This window comes from Eutrigla gurnardus, assembly GCF_963514095.1.
Source record: "Eutrigla gurnardus genome assembly, chromosome: 6".
Lineage (NCBI taxonomy): Eukaryota > Metazoa > Chordata > Actinopteri > Perciformes > Triglidae > Eutrigla > Eutrigla gurnardus.
Window position 1 is genome coordinate 8,447,449 of NC_139920.1, and position 25,924 is coordinate 8,473,372.

Here is a 25,924-nt window from a genome sequence, read left to right on the forward strand (position 1 = left end):
ATAGTGAAGGAAATAAAAGCAGAAGTTTCAGTCCTCTCTCTCTCTCTCTCTCTCTCTCTCTCTCTCTCTCTCTCTCTCTCTCTCTCTCTCTCTCTCTCTCTCTCTCACACACACACATTGTCCTCAAGTTTCTACAGTAATGTATAATAGGGATTCTCTCCATGGAAAACATATTCTCACAAAACCTTCTTGGCTTCTCCAACCTCTCCTGCACCGTTTCTTTTTTTTTACTGAAATTGTGTTTTTGAAGGTTTTTTTAATCTGCACTATGGAATTGAAGCGGTTATAAGATTCACACACAAAAAGGTGCTCAGACAAAGTTTGAAGGGTCAAAATCCTTCCTAAGAAAATCAACCCTTTGAATATGCTCTCTATAATTCTTTTCAGCTTCAAAAGTGTCACGATTAATTTGTGAATTACAGCGAAAATAAGGATCACACACCTGCATCACCTGGGCATAAAGAACACCGCTCACTGCACTAGATAATAGCTGTTTATGTTCAATAACGACTCACAACTTCCTCACACGATTTGAATGACTTTTCTGAACAGCTGTTGAGTAGTTTACTTGAGTTGTTGGCCTTTGCTCCCTAATGGCAGAGGCACAACTTTTCTGTAAATATGTGAATCTTGACTTTAATGCTGACTGACAGCTTGTACTGGCTTGGGATGTATCAAATAGAATTGGATGGCTTGCATGACTGGAGTATGTGCTCCTTGATACTGCAAGTGGTAAGATGCGACGTCTCAGGAGTTTATCTTATCTGAGTCTCAGGAGGTTACTGACTGACAGCTGTAAATATATCACAACACAACCTTAACCATCTCCCGCATACCTCTGTGGTAGATAGCACACTTGAAAAAAATATATTTGCATCAACAATAAACAAAGTAAGGATCTGTATGTTTCGCATTTTTCTGTAAATCAATAGCAAATGACAGAAGGTGATCTACCTTCACTGGATTGTAATGGAAACATTATAGGGATGGATGCACTAATGCCAAAACCTCTGGATGAGAACTACGCCAATGCCATTTCAAGATGCTGCAGCTGCATTTTCAACATGAACACGATTAAAAACAGAAAATATATATTATATTGCATTAACCCCCGCTTGAATGTGCCTCAGTTGCTCATTACAAATACATACAAATACAATATAACATATATAAACAATACCATTACGTTTTACTATTTCTTTTGATTCCACACAGAAGGAACCTGAAACCGACCCGGGAATCGAACCCTCTCCCTGTGAGGTGACAGTGCTACCCAGGACACCACCATGCAGCCCACCATCGAGATGTCCATCTCTCTAATTAGCATCTCATCCTTTCTCTTCTAGCATACAGCCCTTCAGTGGACAGCAAAATAGATAATGTGTTTGATGAGTGATTTAACATCCAAACTGCCTCGCTGAGTAGCTGAGGGGACATTGGTCCTTGCCTGCAAAAATGCCAAATAGCTGTGTTGTGCCTTTGATGGCTGAACATTAAATCAAACTGTTAATCCAGAGACTACAGAGGTGACGATGAAGGACCGTTATTCAATGCTGGCCCACAGCTACACATGTCACTCTCGGATAGGTAGCTAATAAGTGCCTTTGGTTTGGGAACGCATCGGGGCAAAGTCAACAAAGAAAAGCTTATCTGGGAGGGAACAACAGTGACTGAGAGGAGCAGCAGACTTGCCTTGAACAGATAAAACATCACACCGAGCAATCATTAATTGGCCTCATCTGACAGGCATCGTCCTCAGGCCTCTTATCACAGCAAAGGAGACGCTTATCAGTCAACAGGAAGACCTTTTGTTTCTTTTAGCTGTAGCTACCTGCATGGGCTGGAGGAGAGAGAAATATTAGCCAGTCTAGAGCCATCTTCAACCTTGATGTGTTAATTGCTGCCTTTCATTTCTACATTGAGCACTTGATGTTAAGAAGTGACTGTCAATGGTTTCTGCTTGTACACTGATACTAGCTGCTCCTCTGTGCTAAATATGTGTTCACCGTGGTAGAAGCAGCTGTTCTACACATGGTTGATGAGGTTAAATGGCCAAAAGTGAGCAGGCCTGGATTACAGCACACAGCAGGGCGTTTCATGGCCAGTCTAGGATGGTAGTCTAGGTGATAATTAGGTTGACTGAGGTTTCTCTGTAAAAAAAAAAAAAAAAATACAATTTCTGAAATGTAATTTACGAGGACATGGACAGACAGGAATCTTCATCCCACGAGAAAAGTATGAACAACAAGAGGACAGGTTTTACTGTTGGACCGAGTTAATTATGATGCCGAACTCACAAACAAGTCGGACGAGTGGCCGTCCCACTGTCTCTGCTCGTGCTGGTAAAGAGAGGAATGATGAAATATGGTAAAAGGGGGAGGGAAGCGTGTAATTTGGGGGATCAAACCGTCAGCCCTGTGTGTCTTTATAATGGTATGCATGTGGTGTGGGAGCTGTAAATCAGTTTTGAATACATGTTTATTTAAAACCAATGGTGACTGGGATGATATGGTTATCTCAGTGCATGTTTAATCAGGTTTAAAAAGCATCTAATTCTATCCACTTCTTATATACACACACCCATAGCTAGACCAGTTATTGGGACCTGGGCTCAAGTGCAACTGATGGATCTTTATCCTTTGATCCAAGAGGATATCAAGCGGATTCACCTCTGCAGTAGTGTTGGTTTAGTGGCTTGTACTGTAACTGGTACACAATAACGTATCATCCTGGATGTCAACCTATACTCTCTCAGACATCCTGAATACTGTGAGATCTTGGGAAGTCAGACTGAATTAACATTACCTCTCAGGGAATATGTGTGGGGAAACCCCAATGACATTGAGAGATTTTTTTCCCCTCCTCAGTTCTGCCCTTGTTGTTTTTCTAAGAGCTGACAGAGATGCGTCAGCCCCCATTTACGTTTCAAAATTAATTGCGATAGCTCTGTGCGTTTCGACACAAAATGAAGTGTCATTGCAATGTGATACGTGTTCAACACAAAAATGCATTCACTGAAGCAACATGTTTGAATAAAAAGTTCCTGAAGTCCGATACTGGCTGCTCCCATAACAGTTAGCAGAGTAACTTTCAACTGACGGGATTAAAATGTTCCAGGTGAACGGAAGAAAATGTCCATGCACCAATCAGGACATACAGTTGCTGGGTTGTTTGCTTATGATGCCAGCCAATCACACGTGATGGAAAAACACCCACACATTCTTGATCAAGCAGATTCATGTTTTTTTTTACTCTATAAGTAAATAAGTAAAATGCTCACACATTTTGAATATTTATAATATAAATGATGAATATTATAGGAGGATTAAGGTGTGCTGAAATGGCATAAGACTAAGACAAAAATACACTATGAAGGGTATTTAAGGAGAGTTTTACTGTTTAAACTGATGAAGATGAGGCTAAGTGAAAAGAACATCCTACAGTGGTTTCTTGAGCAAAACGCCCGCTGACCGGATACAACACGGAGCCCAAATTAACACCCCTCATAACTGAATATCGACGGTGACTAAAACTATGGACAGACGAAAGGAAAGCAAGAAGTATAAACGGGGAAAAAGTCACAGAAGGTATAATCCCTGTACTGGAAGAATGGTGGATTAGCGGATTTCTGGATTCCTCACGGTCTCTACTATATGCAGCTGTAGCTACACCTTTCCAGTCTCACTCAGCGGAGATGCTTAAATCCTTCAATAAAGTAAATCTCATGAAAAGGTCTTCGGAAAAAAAAACCTCCTTCAATTACGGACCCTCGGGAAGATGTTGTCAACACAAACATCAAATCAAACTCAGTGAATGAGGAGACTTCTGTTGGCTTTAAACTTTGGTCGACTTATCATTCTGTGACAGCAAATGGACACATTTCCCACTTAAGCGAAATTTCCAAACCTTTTCATATTGCAGGTATTGAGCTGTTATTTTAATGTTGAACACAGCTTATCCTCCACTGCTACAATGAGCACCGCACATCTATCCTCTCATTCAAACTTCTATTGGGTTTTGGCTTGGGGACATTATCCCTTCCCCGGCTCGCTCACTGGCAAAGCCACATAGAATCAACTCATCAATAACACTTTGTTTACTGAATACAGATGACTTTGCTCAAGAATCCCCTTAGCACAGCGCAGGATATAAAGACGTGAATGAGTGTAAGCTCATGACAATTTCATCTGAGCTTTTTTTAAATACTTGAGCCACCATTTAAGCAATTGCAGCAGACAGAGATTTTGTACCACAATTGCACCCGAATCATTTTGGCTCGGCCCGATGAAAGAGGCTGACAAAAAGCCAGGGTGCTTTACCCCTTTGTCTGGACTCACAGGTATTGCTCCAGTTGTACGCTTCTTTCTCAGGAACAGAAAAGGGCCCAGTGGGTTGGCAGCCGTAGCAGAGTTTTCCTTCACCCTCTCTATATTCTGTAGCGTCGGGCTGCAGGACCACAGATACATAACAATGAGGAGCTTTAGGTCCAGAACTTCATCATGTCACACTGAGCCAGAGTTTCCTCATACTCTCTGTAACACTCACAATACCAGTGGTTAAGCTCACCGTAAGGTTCTCAGCCACTGAGGGAAAGGGTTATTAGTAATAAAATCATCAGCAACAGAAAGCTTGAGACCAATGATTACAAGTTGATATTCTACATTTTAGGGTTGTATGAAACAGTGGTGTTTTTAGTTTTGTATCTTAACTTTGGTTGCTATACCTGGCAATTAACATCCATCCATCCATCCATCCATTGTCTACCACTTATCCTGTATTCAGGGTCGCGGGGGGGCTGGAGCCGATCCCAGCTGGCATTGGGCGAAGGCAGGGTTCACCCTGGACAGGTCGCCAGTCTATCGCAGGGCTAACATGTAGATACAGACAACCATTCACTCTCACATTCACACCTACGGGACATTTAGAGTCATCAATGAACCTTTCCCCATCCTGCATGTCTTTGGACTGTGGGAGGAAGCCGGAGAACCCGGAGAGAATCCACGCTTACACGGGGAGAACATGCAAACTCCACACAGAAGGGCCCGACCCGGGATCCTCTCGCTGTGAGGCGACAGTGCTACCCACTACACCACCATGCAGCCCGGCAATTAACATTACACACTAAATATCAATAGGATAAAAACTCATCCAGTGCGGGCATTAACTCGGCATGGGACAATAGGAAAATTCCATGTCATGATTATCCTGGTCACAATAATTGTGATATTATTCTGATAATTATTAGAATATACTTAAATCTCTTAAAATTACACGACAACGTGCTGGAATTAAAATAAAAATGTCTGTGTCACAGATTAGACACATCTTTGTATATCTTTTTAGTGAAACAATCAAATATTAAATAAGATTATATTACTATAAATCATAAGGTCTCCCTGCAAAAATGAAGGATAGAGACAGTATGTTTAAAATGTGTTTTTTTTAATCAGACTATTTTTCACGTCTCTACCATGATATCGAGCTAGCTTTTTCAAGTCACTCGTGATGACATTATACAATTATATACGATTATCACAATAATGGAAATTCACCACAATCTTATTGTGAGTGCTTTAAAGCCCCACATTTTTATCCATAACAATAAACGGTTACTACACTGTATGTTGTGCATAAAAGTCAAAAGCGACAGTGCAAAGATTTTTTGAGGAAGTTGTGGAACACACATCCAATTTTTTTGCAGGGCTTGTATGACCTTGTAGCATCAATTCATTTAATGATTTCCTAATAATGTAATCAAAATATCACTGCACCTGATCAAAAATCCAATAAAATCCAAGAATATAATAACTTGACCAATTACTACAGAGCAGCGTCTTTCCTCACAACGTGAGACTCCTCAACTCATCCTCCACCATAAAATATAGTTTGTGTTTTTTTGTATTTTCTTGTGTGGTAAAAAATGAACTACAATTCATTGCGCAACCACGTAGTACAATGATGTATTAATTAACAAGCACTGTATTTATTTATGTACATGAAACAGACATATCTCAATTTACTATTTAAATTAGCTCAGCATGAACATTATACTCCATTTTTGATCCGGTTAAGTGAGAATAATTCCATGAAAACGGAATTATTAAATTATTGGGTGCTACAGACCTTATTTAGATTATCCATTTCTATTTCCATTGCTGTTTTGTTATTTGGCCCAGTACCTGCCTACCACTGTTGGATGTGCACGACCACTCTACATTGCGTGCTACAAACCTTACACCTTTACGCCCAGCACAGATATCACATCATATTGCCAGAAAAAAGTTGCATAAGGCGTTAAGTAACTTATAAATAGCTGTCTCACTTTATCTTTAAGCAGCAGCTAGATGTTTCGATGGTGAAAGGTTTTAAAAGCGCTGATCATTGTGAGCGACATGCCCACATTGGGGACTTCTCACTTGTAAAAACCCACTTCTTATCTCTCTAATTTTTATTGTTTCAAGTTGATTGTCTTCCTAAAATATCTTATGTTGATACGCTCAGCAGGAGCAATAAGCAAGTGGAGCGGCTGCTTTTGCCTCTGAATGCTCTCCAATGTGTGAACAAACTGGGAGATACTTGCTAAAATGCAGGTGGACAAGATCACAAGCAGCTAATGTCCTCCCACAGAGGACTAAAGAGACTAAACAACAGAGGCGGCACTATCTAGTTACTGAACCTCATAAGGTCAATAAGATTTGTTCCATTTGTGCAGTAAACAATTTGATTTGATTATTTAGCTCCACACCAGAGAACAGAGAGATTTCCTTCCATAGCAGATAAGGACTTTAGCTCTGGGATTTCTCCCAGATTCGCTTTGGCAAATATATTACAGCACAGATGTGTTTGTTTTTTTAGGTGAAAACATTATTGAAAGGCCTTGGTAGAAGAACAGAAAAATGTAGGCGATTGTGCAAATCTAAAAATTGGACACATTTGGACTTCCATGATTCATCTGTGCAACACATCTTAAAATAAATTATATTTTTGTCTAGTTCCTGAAAAAAAACACAACGTGCTGAAATCCTGCTTGGCCACAAGCATCTGTGCAGCATCAGCGGGGTCAGGTTAAATGCTCGGTGCCTGTGTCCAGTTGTTTGGACTCTTATTTAATCGTTCACTTCGCCACTGCTCACACTGCAGCGCCATGACCCTTGGTGACACCCAAAGAAGATTAATTGAAAAGCAAAGTTAAACTAGTTGTTTTTTGGAAGGATTTATCCTTAATTGACTGATAGCTATTGCTGTTTATGTGTTCCTGCTGCTTAAATCCAAATCCAAACCCACTCACTGGTCCATCTAAAAATCTGACCGGGGTATCTATGTCAGCACTCTTAATCACTCTGGGGTTGTCCTAATCTCTCTGTTTTAAGCAGGTCTTATTTACTTGTTTTCTGTGCTTGCTTTCCTTGTAGAAAGTGATCACAGGCGAGATACAGTAATCGTTAAAGAATAGTTCTTCATCCTCAGCGTGTAAACATGTTGCCTGATAGTAACCATCAAACACATCTGTCAACAAAGGGTACAATTGCTCCATCATATGCCAGCTCAATACACCATTATTTTCCATTGCATTGTTGAGGCATGTGGCCCCGCTCAGGCAGCAGAGCAGCATTGATTCAATGAAATAGATTCACTCTCACAGTTTGTATTCGAAATCTACACTCTGCTAGGAAGTGTGGACCTGTACCAAACATGAAGTTAACCACAAAGTTCAGCAATCTGCAGCTAAATGCAACATACGAATGAAACTGCATTTGTTTTATTTGGTTTTTCATCTTCATATCATACATTCACAAAAATAAATTATCTTAACCAAAATATTGAATATTATTGAACAATACCATTTAAGGTACATGGGTTAATATTAAAGAAATAATCAGTCTTCATCTTCTTCCAAAAACAAAATGCAAGCTCCTATTTGTATTTGACAATATATGGCTGTGGAATACAGAGCATACAGATGGGAGTGGAGTGAAGGAGTGGATTATGTTACAGGAGTCTTTTCCCCACTGTGAAAAAACATGTTGCCATAACTAAGGAGAGTGAATTGACACAGTTTTCTTCACAATTACTGGAACATTATTTTGTGGTAATCTAATCCAAATGTATCAGTGTAAAACTACTGTAATCAGCCTTTTCTTGACTGTATTAACTGTAAAATGTTATGTTCCCTCAAGTTGCTTAAACCAACACAGAAAAAAAGCACCAAAAGCTGTTCCCTGTGAACAATAAAACATCACATGTTTAACAGAGAGTGTATTTATGTGTAGTTTTGGGGGAGGAAGAAATAAAGTATAAAGAAATGAAGGAGAAAAATAGACAGAGCCTGTGGCATGACTGCACTATCAGCCAAATTTGCTGATGTTAATGAGTTGCACGATCCCATGATAAAAGATGCCACAACAGAGCCCTCCATGGTCTTTGATATGCAGCGCATATGAATGTAAAACTCTTCAGTTCATTCATTAGCATCATAATCATTGTTTTGTGTAGAATTTGTTCTGGACCATCCAATCATGCCAAGTCAAAATCTGCTCCTTCAATCATTCAATCATTTCAGATTTTCTTCTCTGAGACCCATATAGAGAACTTTCTGTCTTTTGTGTTTTGCCCTATACAATTGTCATTTTTTACAGTATCATCAAGTTATACACATCCCCAGAATCAGCACAACCTCAGCTAACTGTGTGTGTCACTCAATAAATACGTATATACACAATAAAAGGGGATTTTAGCCCATAAATTAAAAATAATTAAAAAACGCACCTTGAATTTTTACAGATTTTATTAAAAAAAGCACTGCAAACCATTATAACGAAATGAAAGCTCGATGTAGAAAGTTGCACACACTTGTTTGGATAATGCTAGAAGTTATTTGAAGTTTCTAGCTGCTTTTGTCTATGAAATAAGGATATTCTTTTGGGTAGTGTCCATGGCCATTATTTTTTTTTGTCAGGAATGGTCCTTTCCTATCCCTGCCCTAAATACGGTGTATATAGTGTACTTCTTCTGTGCCATTTATGTTTTTAACTTTCTCTATCACTACAGTAACTTTTTGACCGTTCTTTTCTCTGCTTTGAACTCCTCCGTGTCTCCCATTTGCGCAAACACAACAACTCAAGCCAAGCATAAATTAGGCTTTCCGATTGGCTGTAAAAGCCCCTACGGGAGCCAATACGAGTGTCCGATGCTAAACGTAACTCTTTACGTCACTAGCAAGATGGCGAATGACAACTGATCAATATACATATACAAAATGGAGAAATGTGCTACGGAAACAAGGAGGCATCTAGTCTATATTTTACAATGCATTCTTTTTGTTGTCAGAAATAAATCGCTCACATGGACAATCAGGATACCGTTGTTTAGTCCCGTTTCTCTAGTTTAAGAGGGGGAAAAAATGCATGTTTCTAGCGCAAACCATTAAAGAGTTATGACGCTCTAAAGACAACGTGATCTTTTGTAGTGTATACGCTACTCAGAGGGTTAAACATTGTGTAATAGTGATACTCGTTACCTGGAGAGATTGGAGGGATATCTCCATTCTATAACATTTTTTAAATTAAACTGGGAGACATATTTTGTTTTTGTTTTTTTACATTACATTAACAAAACAGACATTTGGGAATGTACGTAAAAAGTGAATACATTTTTTTTGGAGAAGAAGATATATGGATTTTCTTTTCCTTTCAGCCATGAAAGCTATTTAACATCAACATGCCGCTGAGATTATCAGGTTTGAAAAGCTCTGAAGAAAATGTGAGGTACGCTATGAATCAGATTAAGGACTTAAATGTATCCAAAAGATGTGTACCTTTTATAAAGTATGTTGGTATAAGGTTGGGATGAAATGCTTAGCAATTGAAAAAGAAAAAAAGAGGCCATTACATAATTTCCCTGACAGTCCAGCAAACACAGAAGGATTTGTCCATTTACATAAAGACCTTATATTCTGAAATGAGTCATGGAAAACCGTTTGGCTATAGCTCTAGTCAAACCCAACAAACAGTTAAGTACTTTAAATTCTACAGTGAAGCTAAACTATTCTTGAAATTCAGCTGGCAGACAGTCGATTTGATGTGTGCTTCAAGAATCTGGCCCAAACAGACAAACTGTGAGCCAGGAATCCAAAGAAACAGTTGGCGAAACCAAAAACCATGCTTGGCAAGTTAATTTTCTACCTTCACATATTGTATGAGTTACTGTATGTATACATGCACAAAGCTGTGCCATGTAAGGTTGTGGGGAAAATGTATTTGATTGCTCACACTTCACTTTCCTTCTGCTCAAATGTCTCTAAAGGGTTCTGGAGTAATTAAAAGAACAAATAAAAGATTGAATGTTTGAACCTCACTGAATAAACAGATTTGTTAATATCTTCTTAACTATAAAACTCTTTCAACAAGATCTGAAACTTCAAGAATGTTGTGTTCGTAATTGAATTTCCATTGGGATGAAAGAAAGGTCAAGATGAAAATTCTAACACAAGAAAGTCAATTCAACATATTATAATCACACTAATTGAATTACTCGAAAGAAATTAGAAATGATTCAATCACATGGATGAAAAATATGGTGATAAAGAAAGTACATGCCTTTCACCAGCATTGTACTGAGAGACTTTTCAAGATCTTACCTGAAATTCAACTGAAACAATCCTAACAGCTACTCTACTGGCCCACTCTATCTAAATATTTTTGAAATACTAAAGGTACTGAATTCAGAACATATTTCTCCACAAGGCTCTCAATATGGTCTAGGCTGAGTCGGCAGCTTGTAGCTAACAGGGCTAACAGAGGCAACAGTGCTTACAGAGGGAGAACCAGAGGGAAGGCTGTCAGTCGGGACATTGTTATGAGCTGTATGAGAACGGTGCCGAGCAGCGGCCGGGAGCTAGTTGCTGGGGCACACGTAAACAAAGAACAGACAAGCTCGGATTAAAAGACACAGAGACAACTACATCCTCTGCATAGGTAGACTTTACTCAACTATATCTATAACAGCAAGTAGCTGTTTGCTGCTTCATGAATGCCCTGAATTCCAGATATAGAAATATTTAATAAATAATTAAATAATGAGCAATTAGTTGTAAGTGACATCTGAAAATTGACGCCAAACGCATCAGATAACATTTAGTGGTTGTTGACAGCTCTGTGTATCCACTTTGGCTGCTGAGTTAACGTTATTTTAACAGACTGACTGACTGCGATTCAGCTTCAAAGGGTCTGATTAAATTTGATTAAAATGTTGATGTGCTAAAAAGTGTAACTGAGAGCTTCAATTCAATTGGCTAGCATTGGCTTTTGGTCAGAACTGGCCCGCTATGTAGCCAGAATGCATACGGCTGCCGGAATTTTTTTAACCACATGAAAATGGCAGCCCCCAAAACTACAGCATATACCACAGCATACAATTGAATATATTTTGTTGCCGACAAAAGTATTCAGCAAGTGTCACATTGAAGATAACAGTTAAACGCTGACTCGCTATGGAGATCAGCTGAAAATCTCACCTACTATTCGCAGAGGAAAAAGAAAAAAAGAAAAGAACCTGATGGTGAGTTGAATGTAGTCGAACCATGCAGTAGAAACAAGGCACAGGTTTATGGTCGATAGTGGTACAGACAACTTCCTGAGATAAACAACCTGCACACATCTCAATGCGACTGCAAACTATCTCACATAGCAACCGAAAAGGAGCTAAAGCACCATCACAAATATCACAGACGCTCAAATTAACACTGATTTTTGGATACCATTCAACTAAAAAAAAACACTTCAGTCTTACAATACATTCATGCACATCAAGGCCCCAGTTTTACCAGCTCTTTTGTCTGTCATATATCTCAGGGCAAAAGTATGTGTATTATTACTAGAAGAATAAAAGTGTGCTAATGAAAGCCGTAACGGGGAAGGAAGCTTCTTGGACCACCTGTTCAACATTTTCATATTCAGTGAAGAAGAGCTCTGGTTCCCATATGAGCACCTTGCCATCTGTTTCAAAAACATATCAGATTTTGGTATTCAACCACTGTGCGTACTTTGCTAAATACAAACACCTCCGAGCTCGCTAATTTCAATGTCTGCATGTACAGTTTGTGCAACACGGCGATTGCTGGATATTAGTTTTTCTTCTTTGTTTCATACAAATAAACTTTATGACAGAGTGATTTTAATCCAAAGGCACATTAAGTGACAGGACGGAGAAACAAAAACCAAGTCTACACTTCTCCATTAGAATTTAAAACACGCAAGCATGACTAAAAAAATGATGGAATTGTATCTTAAAATCAATTAAAGCTGGGACCATTAATGTTATCAGGACATGCAAACACAATTTTTATCAGGCAGTTATGGGAGTTCTCAGCAGCTTATCAGAAATAATGCCAACAAAGAGTTAGCTAATCAGGAGGAAAAGACAAAGAATTGCTGTAGGCTTAACTAAGATTCATACTTAATATGCAGAAATATGCTCGAAAACCATTATTCCATTATATAAAGGTGTTTTGTATTTTGATAAAGTCCATCCATCCATCCATCCATCTTCTACCACTTTATCCTTTATTCAGGATCGCCGGGGGGGGGGGGGGGGTTTCCACATCACAGGGCCGACATGTAGAGACAGACAACCATTCACACTCACATCCACACCTACGGCCAACTACGGTGTCATCAATGAACCTATCCCCATCCTGCATGTCTTAAAACTGTTGGAGGAACCTGGAGAACGCGGAGAGAACCCACGCTTTACACGGGGAGAACATGCAAACTCCACACAGAAGGAACCCGAACCCAAACCCTACCCAGGACCCTCTGACTGTGAGGGGACAGTGCCACTACATCACCGTGCAGCCCATTTTGATAGCCTGCACATTTGAATGGTCTCTCCCAGATTTCAGTTGAAACTGACAGCATCCTTAACACGACCCAGGATGTTTACTGTTATTGTCAAATTACTCCACTATCTTTACAATGCCAGTTGCTGCTGCATTAATGCTCTGAGTCCATTATATAACAATTTTAATAAAAACCAACTACTTGTAGTAACGCCGTTACTTTTTTCAGTAACGAGTAATCTAATTGATTACTTATCTCATTATTATAACGCCGTTATCGTTACTGCAAAAACATGTGTCGCGTTACTACATTGAAGGCAGAAAAAAATGTTACGCTATAGTAAACAGAGACGCGTCAAGCACTAGGACCAAGCGGAAAACGGCCGCTCAAGCTGAAGCCTGTTTCCCTTAGTCTAGACCACCCACAAGCTCCTCGATTGGCTCTGCCGTTTCTTGTGTGATTGGCTCTCCCCGCTGTCACTCCATCTTGCACACCGACGGTCTGCTAGTCTGCGGTCAGGAGTCCTACAGGAGTCCGCTACTGGAAGTTGGGAGTTTGTTCTGCCTGGTTCACGTAAGCTAGAAGGATGTTAATATCAGAGCAGAGGTTTCATTTACATTAACGTTTGAATTGGTGTCCTTGTGCGCATGTGCGTGCGTATTTGTGTTTGGTAATTAGACGCAGCCAGGATGTCTAAAAAAAGAGAAGTGGACATAAGAGACTTCTTCAGAAGTCAAAGTCTAAGTTACTCAAAGAAATGTGTTACATCCATCCTGCAACACCTTCACTGGCTCCCAATAAAGCAGCATATCCACTTCAAGATCCTCCTCTTCATTTACAAAGCTCTTAATAATCTGATCAATAAAATGTATTATTATTATTGTTATTATTACTATTGGATTAGAATTGGTTGATAATGTTTTGCTACATGATTTTCCAAAAGATAGTGTTATTTTTATCAATCCACTCTATAAGCATAGTAATTATAAGATCTCCACTAAAATGGTTTAGATTTGTGCACTATGGATTTCTGTTTGTAATGTATTGAGTATCCATTTCATTATAATACTCAGATTTATCATAAATAATTGAACACGCACATGTATTTTAAGTTCCGTCAAAGAGGGATGGAGATGGGGTCCAAATTATTTGACACATTAGTATTTAAAAATTATTTGAAAGTAATAGTTACTTTCCAAAGTAACTAGTTACTTTTAGAATATGTAACTCAGTAACTACTTTAGTTACTTTCTGGGAGAAGTAACTAGTACTTTAACTAGTTACTTTTTTAGAGTAACTTGCCCAACACTGCTTGTAAGTTACGTCACATTATGTTAGGTTGGCTATTATAATTTCACGAACAGGTCAAACTGCAACTAAGCTGCTTTCAAGAACCTGATTAACTTGATTATAATGTTGATGTGCTTAAAATATGACATATTCTACAGTGTTACCACTATCCAGGACCTAACCGTTGACTGTTATTGTCATAGGCCTAGACGAGACTGTAAATAATAAGTGGACAAAGTCATCTTCACCCGTTGGTTTGTGGACTACGGTTGAAATTTTTTTGTATATGTAAAGTGTCTTTGAGAACCTTTGAAAATCTCTATACAAATACAATGTATTATTATTATTATTAAACCTACAGTCCAGCATTTTGACCGTCACCATCTAGGATTTTGGCCTCAGCCATTTCAGGGTTTTTTGCAACCAGTGATGGAAGTGACCATATTTGGACTTTCGAGGAGCGACGGGTGGATCTGGTTTCCGGTGTGAAGCTGGTAACAAAGTAAGCTTCATAATTCAAGGTCAACTTCACAGCTAAGTAGCTAATGACATTGGTAGTGTGGTAGCTAGTAACGCTTTGGTAGTTACCTTGGTAGTTTCTGCTTTACAGTCTATTTGACTCTAAATGGACCATAATATACTAAATGAACATCATGCTGTATTGGAGAAGACTTGAAACTAGAGATTGTATCCACAAACTCATGTTTACAACGTTTAGTGAGAGTTGAAAGCAACAATGATAAAACAATAAAACAATTCCAATGCCGGAGGCAACTGTGGGTTCACTGAAGAAAACTGGCGTACGTCTATCTAATCGAGTAAACTGGACAAAGCTTTATTTGATTAAAGGCAGCTTGTTTTTTCCACATTTTCTATCCAAAACACATGGCTTGCTTTTACTCATAACCAAAGCTAATTGAATATATTAAGAATGTATCATGAGAACAATTACTGTACGTCATTAGGACAACGTTCTGTCCTTTGGCCAACTTTCTTTGATGCAAATGTATCAACCGGGAGGGGAATAAAAACTCATTCAACTCATACGGGTGTCAAACTATATGGATTCATCACCTACATGAGAAAACTACATTAAAAAATTATATGAATATATAAGACTGTTTAATGTGTGACTAATGTGAAACTCATTATTTGTTTTGTCTAAGGATGAATGAAGAGGGGTTTGTATTTAACAATCAGAATCTGATAATCAGAAACACAACGTTATACTGCTTCATATATAGCACATGTGTTAATTTAAATCAAATGGTTGAACTGAACAAGAATATCTGTGTATTACAAGCCTCGTTGAAATGGCTTCACAAAGGATCTTTAAATCAGAACAATAGTTTAGTTCTTTGAGCCTTTCATGAATTTTAAGAGTAAATTCTGAGTGAAAAACATCTGTGCCTGGTTAAATGTGTGCAAGACACTGCAACATAATGCTTTTTATGAGCCACCACAAATATTAACTATCCTTACTAACGTGTTTAGATAACACATATTTACACATACAACAGAGTCCAAGAAACAACAGCTGCACCATATGGCTGATCTCTACATTGTCAGAAACTAGATTAAATAATATTAACATGAAATATTGAAAAAAATATTTATGTTTTTCTCTCTTTTTCTCCCAGTAAATCCGGACAAAACCAAAAGAGATGTTCGACAGTCAAAAAGAAATTGTGATTATTAGTTTACACAATGACGGCTAGTTACTCAATCAAATCTGAGACAGAAAATGTGATGAAGATGAACTCTGAAAATTTAAGAAATTAAGCTGTAAAATTCTGAGATTTTGGGCACGTCTTCTTTCAGACTAGTAGGGGAAAAAACATGTTTGTTTGTTTTTTTATTTTAATACTTTTCCTATTTGTGTCTCCTAAACTCACCTAACTTTACCATTATATAATGCCTCATTTTCATATTGAAACATTTCAGAATAGTACTTTGCTTTATGTAAATAATCAACAGGGGAAGTTTCATTGGGATATGTTTGAGTCATTTTTTCTCCCTATTCACCTTGTGTCTTTAAAATGTATTCACAACTCAAGTTTTTTTCTCAGATTCTGAGCCAGAAATCTCCACTTCAGTAGCACTTACATACATCAAACTTTCCTATCTATATTCTGAAGGATTTTACAGAGGGGTCTGTTCATATATGATTCATAGAATGATTTATGGAATATATTATATGTTATTCCTAAAACCATGCAGACAATTGTTTTGTTTTTTTATGGCTGTTGAGTATTTTCTGCTTTGTGGATGGATACAAAGACATGGCTTTATATGGTGTTCAGATTTCTGTCAAAATCAAATGACCACATGCTTAATATAATACCTAATTTTCTATTTAAACAGAACATTTCAGAAAAATTATAATACAAAAGAATTATTGCCATAATGCAAGTACTCAAATGGGTTTCATGGTGATATCTATTAGTTTAAATGATTAACCTGTTCACCTGAGGTGTCTCCCAGTAAAGAGACAAACAGATTGCAGCAGCAGTGTGTATGGTCTGTGCATATAAAGCAAATTCTACTGTTGTAAAAGGAGGGAAAATTTAGGTCGAGTACTTACCCAAATTTTAACACTAAGCGATGGCGGGTACTACAGGATCAGACACCTGAAAAGAAACACAACATAATTACACAGCTGGAATAAAAAGCATCAGAAATATATGAGGAATTATATTTCACAAAGAGACCATCATTTAGGGCTGCCAGATCTGGATCGGTTCATTTAAACTGTCCGATCTGCGGTTGCAGCTGCTGCTCATCTCAGCGCATTTCATTATATTGTTTACTTTAAGAAAGTTGGCATCAAAAGTGCAGCACTTACTCCCAAAGTGAAATCCTAACTTTTGACTGCAGGGGATACATTCAAAAATGATAATTGTGAGTGAAATTTCTATTTCTGGTGTTGTGAATGTCCTACATTCTGTTTAGATACAGGTAAGGGTGGGGGTGGAATGATTTTTGTCTCCAGGGCCCAAAGATGTGTATTCCTCTTGCTGAGGAATTCTTTTGTTCTGATAAATTGACATTGTCAGTTTCCCACATTGCCACAGTGTGGCATATACTATAGGGAGCAGTGGTGGGAACACAGATGCTACATATGACTGGCGTCAGTCAATGTGACAGTTCTTGTTTTTTCTTTTCTTTTGAGGGGGGGGGGGGGGGGGGGGGTATATTTTTCTAAATCTGAACTTCCAAGTCGAGGAAGCAGGAAGGAATAGGAATTAATACACCTACACTCCCCTTCTCCCTTTAGAATGGCAAAAATCTCTTTGTACCCACATCATAATTACTGGTGGGCTCCAGTTTGGGATTGTTATCCATGCCTCCTTCACACTTTTTTTTTTTTTTTTTTTGCAAGTATAACACCATGTTTGAGAACATGCAACTGACAACTAAGTCTTTTCTTAACTTCGGTTCGGTTTCTTTACGCCGTGCTAATGTTAAGGAACAACTATTGCTTGAAGTGGCGTTCCTTGTTGTAGCATATGCTCCCTATTTTCAAAGAGGCTGTTTTCCACCAGCACAGCGAGTAGCTGGGCACGGAGGAAAAGTAACCAGCACCCTCGTTGCTGGGATGATGTTGAAACTATTTATGGTGTCATCTTAAGCAGACTGATACTCGGTCTCAATTAGTGAATAATATTCATGTCTTTACCTCTAAACTGTTTTATGTTCTGATTTTAATTAATATTTAGTACTGACCCACAGCCACCAGTGTATACACTAGGGATGCAACAAGACTTACTAACTAACTAATTTAAATTTAAAACTAGCAAATTTGCTAATTTAAAGTAGCAATTTTGTTTAGCAGATTTGTTACTTTATTATGGAGGTCAAAGAGGAAGTAAACATGTTGCTTGACCCGGATGTTTACCGTTGCTATGACTACAAGTGAAAGCTACCGCTAGCTTAGCCAAACAACCCGATCAATAAACACCCATAAGATGACAATCTTATGGATGACAATCTGAACACATGCTGCATTCAAGTGCTCCTCTAAAGCTCCAACATAGCCAATTCACAGAGAAATACAAGGATGGAAACTGAAAATATATGAAATTTTATTGCAAAACCAAAAATACCTCAATTCACAAGTGCATTGAACACCGTTGCAGCCCTATTATACACATAATGTTGCTACAGAAAGAGTCCTTTTTATTACCATCAGTTTAAATAAGGAGATGTGCACACTAACTCTGTTTTAGAGTTCAACTTTATTTTACTTTATTATGTGAAGACGGAAAAATAATAAGATGGAGTCTAAAAATGTTCTAAAAAAGATTGTGCGCATAAATATGTGAATAATAATATGAAAGAAACTATACATTTGTGATCAATGTGAGGATTTGGCTGCTTTTGTGTTCCATGTTTTCTCAATATCTTTAGTCACACAAAATTAAGACACTTGACACTTTCTATCAATGTATAGCCTGAAGGATGAATCACTTAATATATTAAATAAAAAAATAAGAGAGAGAATATATCTAGAAATAAATAAATTTGTTCAAATTCAACAAAAACATATTTTGTCACATTTCCCTTAATAATATCTAGCCTTGATTGCGTTGGCTTTATACACTGATGTGTTGAAATATCAATACACCTGCTTTCACCTCCAATACAGAAGTAAATGGAATTTGTTGTTCAAAAGCATTGATCAGAAACTCAACAGCAACACACCGTTTTCAGGGACAACAGGCTTCATGCAGGTATCAATCTACAAACAAATGTCCTCTTGATTTTGTTCATATCCAAGATTTGGTCTTGTTTTTGTTAGTACCAATGTCTTACCCAGATTAGAAAAAAAACGCACAAACAGTTTGTCAAAACCAAGGACACACAAGTTTTAAATTTAAGGAAAATAAGAAAAACATATGAAGGTCATGCAATCAAATTTAAAATATTATATATTTTATAGAGGATTATTAAAGTTGTGGCCTAAAAGATAAAAAAGATAACCCTTGACTGAACCCTCATTCAGCTCCTGAGTGGCTTACATACTGCCCTTCAACTTTCCTGTAAGGCCTGTACTGATGCTCTGATAACATCACCTTCATGTTAAGTTGCAACCAGGAGGAAACCTCCAGTTCGGAAAAATGAAGCCAATGCCAAGTGCCATGAACTTGCTTTCTCTCTGCTGGCCATTAGAGGGCGACTCCTCTGTTTGCAGACCCGACTTCTCACTCATTTATTATCTCGGTAAACATTGCAAACATCATTTTATGGTCTCAATCACTTTCAAGTCTTCTGCAATGCAGCATGATGTTAATTTAGTACATGATGATCCACTTGACATGGCTGAATCCTGAGTGAAAATTAGTAACCACACACACAAAAAAAATACTTTATATAACTGCTGCTTTGATTTTTTTTTCTCCCATGAGAAGTGGTGGCCTTGAAACATATCCATTAAAGTTGATTGAAAGTCTCTGAGCTACAGATCCAAACACGAACAAAGAGGTTCCAGCACATTCTGTGCTGCAACATCTGGGGGCCAAGCCAGCAATGAAGGAGATACAGTGTGATCAAGTGATGTGGCCAGAGATCATGCAATACACAGGTCAGATGGGCTCATGGGTTTGTGTTCGTCGCTCGTTTGCCATCTGCAGCCAACCCGACACGTTTAGAGCAGACCTGTAATGTTGATAGTGCTGCTAGCATGGCGCCTGTAAGGCAGTGCTTGGCAAACAGCAGCTGTGCCAAATCTGGCCCTGCGGCAAAGAATATTTTCACTTTAATAGCCAACATCAAAATGTACATGTTTTTACATACATCTACAGTAGATGACAGTAAAGTAAATACAATATCATGTAAATCCCATGTGCGATTGTTCGCAGCCAGACTACGCTAACATTGTAGCTGCACCATCAACACTAAAAATAACGTCATCTAAACATAAATACAGCAGCAACCTTGTTAGACAGTCTCTTTATACACATAGTTTGGTTCGGTCTCTGTACAAAAGTGAGGTTCTATGGTAGAGCTGTGGGAAACCACAGACCGCTAAAATGTGTTATGTCTCCATTTCTGATTTAGTAGGATGAGAATCTCAATGCTGATTGGCGCAAATTTGTGTCTATTAATTGATTTTAATTGATTTTGTATGCAGTAGCACCACACAGCAAAATAGCTTTGCGTAACAGTGTGAAGGTGACATATTCACCTATTCACTGAGTTACTTTTATACAGAATAAAGTAAGATGTGGTGATTCTCAAGCAGGTTTTAGTGTTTATTGGCGTATTTATTTGTCAACGTTATCTCTAGAAAGTGAAAGTCATATAAACTCTAGAAATATATGCATTGTCTCTGTGTTATCAGATTTTTTGTGCTAATTACTGCAATCAGGCACTAAGGGTTTAAAAGGTCCCTCATAGTCTCCATGGCCTGTGTGTCACAGATGTACTGTAGCTCCAACTTCTGGCAGTGTTAATAGCTGGTGAAATCATTGGCTCTGACTAGAACAACTAACTTCTGGCACGATCTTTGTCCTACATCCCTCCCTCAGCAGTCGTTGCTATGAAGTCAGCCGTTCTGAAAATGCCATGCTTAACGCCGAGTGCTGACCTCACAACTGCATCCAAATAATGCATTTTTGTGTTCTTACATTTGATTAAATTGGTTATACAGACACCTTCGCTGTTACATCAGAAACCCTCAGAAGTTTTCAGGCATTTCTTTTTTTTAATATTCAAATAAAATGAGCCAATTTCACTCAATGCCACCTCCATTATGATTAATAAGGTTAAACTACTTTCAGCCTTGTAGGCAGAGCGGAAAAAAGACACAATGAGTTAAATACTGAAATTATCAGAGCCATTAAACATTCAGATAGAGCAATTTGCTATCAAACACAAGTGATCATCCAAGTACTTTAGACCATTAACACATTTCTAAAGACCTGCAATCTGTCAAAGAAAGACAATTAAGGCCCTGAAAAGGTCTATATTTATCAGGCTATGATGGACAGGCTTGACAGAGAATAAAAACAAGAATTGTGTGACACACCCTTCTTCTAACCTTCATCCGGGTCTTCATGCTTGACTGGGGATAATTCTGCTATTTTTCTAGGCTTCATGTGATAGGTTTATAATCATGTTGCCTTTTTTTAAACAAGAGCTGACCCAAACATTACTCTCCTTACCCAAAGCTGAGCAGCCGTGGGTCCATTCCCTCTGTAGATACATACTTTCTAAGTGCTCCTACAATGGACAGCTTGATTGGGCCTTAACGTTTAAAAGGTCTGGGGAAAAAGCCAGAGAAGGTAGACCAAAGCAATGAAAAATACATATCCCTGAAAAGACCTCGGCCTTTTCCCTGGCCTTTACAGTGTATTTATAACCACTTCTTTACGGCATCGCAGCAAAGGGAAAAGCATGTTCGTATAAAAATTAGTGCACGTTTCCTTTTCTGAACGAGGTACAGTACCAGTGGGCTTACATGAATCTGCCTGGGGGCAGGCCAGAGTGCAGGAAGTACCCTCGACAGGAAACTAATGATTTATACCTGACGACCAAACCATTCACGAGAGCTTCACTTGGACAAAGAATACAGCCGGCTCTCTCACATGGAGGGGTTGGATTTTCCGAATATTCATCTACTACCACTTCAGATCAGTTATACACCTCACTTTGAGTCATTGCATTAGGCAGTGAGGACGGGAATAAACTTCAACACAATAAGATCAACACAAAATGTTATGTTTCTATGTTGAGTAACATTGAGGCTATTGTTAAAAGAAAACATGTAAAAGGGAACACAGAGCAGAGAAAAACCCTCCTGGTACCAGTGTGGGCTTTGATGAGAACAATTCTATCATAATCAATAAAACAACTTGCTGGAGAAAAGAAACCCAAGTCTTAACAAACTATAATCGTCCTTCAAACATGTACAGTATCTGAAGCATTTCACTTTGCACTGTTTTCCTAAAAAATAAAACTTGGTTGTGCAAAAGTATGTGGTTGTTTTAACTTTATCTGGAATGCACTGGAACATTTGTTGCACACATAGATACAAATTAAGTTATTTTCCATTAAAATGCTACTGACGGTACTTGTACTTTGGTACTGGACTGATGATCCAAAGTGCACCATCACAGACCCTCGGACATTGACATTAATTTCTTGACATGTTCATCCTCCTGTAAGCATGTCGAGTCGATATTTAGACGTTCTATAAGTGCAGATGTCATATAACTGGTCTACACAGGTAACACCCAATTTCAAGTGTGTTTGTATGCATTCCTTACAGGAGTTGGAGCCACTTCATCCTCATCTGGGACAGGTTTACTCAAGTGTTCCCTGGATCAGAACCAAGTAGTTTCTATGCTCCCAACCTGTGGAACAAACTTGCTGAATACCTGAGGTGTAGAAACTCAGCTTTTTTTTTTTTTTTTTTCAAAGTAAAGCACTATGAATTGCCTTGTGTATGAATGATGCTGTACAAAAACACTTTTCTTGCCTTACATTGCCGACTATACTCAAGCACTTATGCTAAACATCATTGTGTCAAAGTCTGTGAAAGTTTAGTGTTCAGGGTGGACATCACTCAACCAAAGTGTGAGTGTGCTCCTGTCAAAACCTTTAGAATTCACTAGCACTGCAGTCAATTCACAGATTATGTTATTGACAACAGTGTCACAATGAGCTTCACAATCACCACCCTTCAACCGTATTTCCCAAATCCTTAACAGAATGTGAGGGTCCCGGGACCGAGGATGTGGTGTGTTGTCCAGATTGTAAAACTCTCTGAGGCTAATTTGTGATTTGCAAACTTGGGCTGTATAAACCAACCAAATCGAAGTGGAAAAAGCTCTTTGGAGGAGCTAATCTCAACATGAATACAGTAAATGCTGGGGTTAGAAAAAATGAATTCACTGTCATCTATTCTTGGCATGAGTAGTCCTAATTATATATTATATGCTGCTCAAAGATACTCTTGGGAAGTTAAACAGGTAATAATCCCCTCTTTATATCTGTTTTATATTGCTGAGAAAAAAATTCCTTCCAACAACTGTATTTATTCAAGTTTCTCACAAAAACGTACATTTTACAAAACTAGATAAGGCTCCAGTGCGACTTACGTTACTACTACCTACAGAAACAAAAAATATATGGAGACACCACAGGTAACATTATTGTTATCTACAAGTTGTCTGTTTAGTTCGATTAGTTCGATTATTTCTCACATAGCATCATAATTACCCTATGGAATTAACATTAGGTTACAAGACAGATGCAGCAGCTGGGGGAACATGGTAGAACGTCCTGGGTCGGACCTGTTCTGCCTGAATGTGTTGTCCCTACAGAATGCATTGTACATAGACAGAGCAGATACTGTAAAGCCTTTATTGTCTTCACATCAATCAATAGTTGCATTATCCAGTGTAATTGGGGGGGAAAAACAGACTGAACCCACATTTTATAAGAGACAAATACAAATATCTTCTTCTTACGGTCATCATTTAGTTTATAGGAGCTTTGTGAGCTGGTGTTGGGGCTTCTTTGGTCAGAGGATCAAAGTCATCATTCCAGCCTGTGTGGTACTTTAGATTTGAAGGGTGTTTTTAGACATCCAAGGCAACTACGTAGGGTTCAGACCGGCGCTTCAACCTGGACACGTAGCTGCCAATGACCTCCTTCTTGCCGACTGCACAAAGGTCCTCTGGGATGGAGATGTTCAATACCTCATCCATGCATGGTGCCGGCCCCTCAGCTGATCAACATTCCCTGTGCAATATTTAACACATAAAAGATTTGCTCATATGTGTGTGAAAAAACAAGGGCTGAAAGTTGTTTAATGTTAGAAAAGCTTCTCACAGTAGTACATAATGTTAACATTGATCTATCGAGGCTGGATCACTACAATGGTAGCTCATTGGAAGCTAGCCATATTAGCCGTGCAACATACTAATGCTTACTTTATCAAGCAATTCAACAAAATAAACAGTAAAATATAAAAGTGGAAAAACTTACAGCTTCAATATCTGTGGTTGAGTCACGGAGAGTTGGTATCAAACTTGAGAGGCAAATCCAGATTCATAGTAACCCATGTGTACAAGGCTGTCTTCAGTGAATGATAATGATTTGCACATAAACATTTTCCAACATCTGTTGGCACATCGCCATCAAAAATGAAGTTAATCCTCTGGGTCTGGACATTGGAGTGTGGAGAATTGCAGCCAACAGAGCAGGTAGCGTGTTTCTTCTCTTCGGCATGTTGTTGCTGACCACAATGGTGGACAACGAGGTGGATTCAGCCATTCTGTGGGCGGGACCACCTAGCTGGAGGGTGATACTTTGATGGTCTTACTTTGGCGCCTTTAATGCCAGATCACACATCTTTACTGCATATGGTCCAAAAAAAATGTCACACTATGATGGTTGAACTGTGTAATTAATCCACGTTTCACGGAATGACTACAGTCTTTCTCACCACCTCCCATCGCAGTCACTATTTGACTAATTGGAAATCCATCTTCTCCAAGACTCGTGAGATTCATATTCACAGGGCAGCAAAGTAGGAATGAGGACACCATTATGAAACTGTGATGTTATGAAACCATGACATTATGTATCCATGGTTATGGCTTTAAATTTAAATGAAAAGTTACAAACGGATTCATTTAAAATATCTATCCTTTTTGAAGTGATGCTGTTGTACAGGAGAAGTAGTCATGCTTTTTTTCCCAGGGATCGTCAAGTGCTTTCTACAACATGTGGCAAAACAAACGGGGTAAAAAACACAAAATCAGCACACAGGAGTAAATCAAGTGCCCCTCTTCACATAACAAAAAGCATTACTGTAAAGGAATAGTGTTGTCTCATAATGACATTAAAGTGTAAGTTTGGCGGAAATTGAAAATAAAGCTATTTTCTGAATGAAAATACATCAACTAAGCCGTGGAGGAACTAATTTTCGTTCATCACGCAGTTCAGAGCTAGCACGGGTGGTAGCTAGAGTCCAAAATCGCAAACAGTGGGTTAGCATGGGGCCAACAGCCACACGCTTTCAAAATCGCATTTTTAAACCACTAACATTGCTCAAAACAGCGCCAAACCTCGTCAGCAGCTTGCTCTGGGTGTCTACACATAAAACGAAGCACCAACAACTCAGTTCATGAACCCGAAGTTTATAACAGAAGACAGTTAAGAACACTCACCAATTCTACCCCTGCCAGCTCCTCGCGAAGGATAGTCCGTAAGTGTCGATTACCGAACGCAATGCAAAACGAGGGAGACCACTGAAGATTTCGCCCAGAATAAAACGAGTATACTTTTAAATTAGTGGCAGTTTGGCCAAATATAAGTTAATAACGGTGGGTAAAAACGTCGGGATAGTTTGTATACACTTCCAATCAGTTCAAGACAGCAGCCTTATCTGAAGCACATACATGTCACGCGAGATCTCACACGGGAACACGAGAGCTGCGTTCGGTAATCGACACTTACGGACTATCCTTCGCGAGGAGCTGGCAGGGGTAGAATTGGTGAGTGTTCTTAACTGTCTTCTGTTATAAACTTCGGGTTCATGAACTGAGTTGTTGGTGCTTCGTTTTATGTGTAGACACCCAGAGCAAGCTGCTGACGAGATTTGGCGCTGTTTTGAGCAATGTTAGTGGTTTAAAAATGCGATTTTGAAAGCGTGTGGCTGTTGGCCCCATGCTAACCCACTGTTTGCGATTTTGGACTCTAGCTCCCACCCGTGCTAGCTCTGAACTGCGTGATGAGCGAAAATTACTTCCTCCACGGCTTAGTTGATGTATTTTCATTCAGAA

At 38.7% G+C, this 25,924-nt stretch overlaps 1 protein-coding gene across 6 annotated transcripts in view; it reads right to left on the reverse strand.

Moving 5' to 3' along the window:
* The window catches only part of lpp (LIM domain containing preferred translocation partner in lipoma), a 163,431-nt gene that overhangs the window by 118,825 nt on the left and 18,682 nt on the right, over positions 1-25,924 (reverse strand). For 5 of the 6 annotated variants that reach the window (XM_084011284.1, XM_084011279.1, XM_084011282.1 and 2 more), the window contains one exon: positions 16,711-16,756. The gene's annotated coding sequence lies outside the window, so the exon portion shown is untranslated. Of the gene's footprint in view, positions 1-4,337; positions 4,447-16,710; positions 16,757-25,924 lie in introns of all 6 variants that reach the window. The other variant, XM_084011280.1, reaches the window with a different exon arrangement.